This window comes from Budorcas taxicolor, chromosome 10 (genome assembly GCF_023091745.1).
Source record: "Budorcas taxicolor isolate Tak-1 chromosome 10, Takin1.1, whole genome shotgun sequence".
In the NCBI taxonomy this organism is placed as follows: domain Eukaryota; kingdom Metazoa; phylum Chordata; class Mammalia; order Artiodactyla; family Bovidae; genus Budorcas; species Budorcas taxicolor.
Genome location: NC_068919.1, coordinates 16,699,843 through 16,700,596, shown reverse-complemented (window position 1 = coordinate 16,700,596; position 754 = coordinate 16,699,843). Strand labels below are relative to the sequence as shown.

The 754-nt window shown below is 49.3% G+C and overlaps 1 non-coding gene across 1 annotated transcript; it reads right to left on the bottom strand.

Annotated features, from left to right (window-relative positions):
• Positions 1 to 392: 392 nt before the first annotated feature.
• TRNAF-GAA (transfer RNA phenylalanine (anticodon GAA)) lies at positions 393 to 464 on the bottom strand. The gene has a single exon. It is a non-coding gene; the product is annotated as a tRNA-Phe (tRNA).
• Between the last annotated feature and the right edge of the window lie 290 nt (positions 465 to 754).

Sequence of the window (754 nt, the reverse complement as noted above, 5' to 3'; positions counted from 1 at the left end):
CTCACTCTGCTGTAAGTAGAAAAGGACACTATATTGTACAGCAGCTATACTCCAGTAAAAATTAAAGAAAAGGGAGAAGAAGGAAGGAGGGGAGGGGAGGAAAGAGCGAGGGAGGGAGGGAGGGAGGGAGGGAAGGGGAAGGAAGGAGAGGAAGGAAGGAGAGAGAAAGTCACTTCGCTTCCAAAAGACTCAATTTCACCATCTGTAAAATGGGAATGCTATCACCCACATCAGGCTTGTGAGAATAGAAGGTATAGTGAAGTGAGTGAAGTCTCTCAGCTGTGTCCGACTCTTTGCAACCCCATGGACTCTAGCCTACCAGGCTCCTCCCTCCATGGGATTCTCCAGACAAGAGTACTGGAGTGGGTTGCCATTTCCTTCTCCAGGGGATCTTCCCAACCCAGGGATTGAACCTGGGTCTCCTGCATTTCAGGCAGATGCTTTAACCTCTGAGCCACCAGGGAAGCCCAATAGAAGGTATAGCTTCTGTGAACCTGCAGTACAGAGCTGGTGCTCCAAAATATCAAAGAGCTGAAGGACCTGCCCAGCTGACACCCAGCTCCTACTAGAGCCAAGACTGGAGACCAGGGAAATCTGAGTTTAAAATCAGAACTTCCCACACCAAGCTGCCACACCCAACCTGCTTGGAAATAATGTCACTGAACCTAACACTTAGTCAACATGGTCTTTTCAGACAATGTGGTGACTCCCAGCCAGGGCAGTCAGAATTCCCCCACAGACCCCAAATAATAAG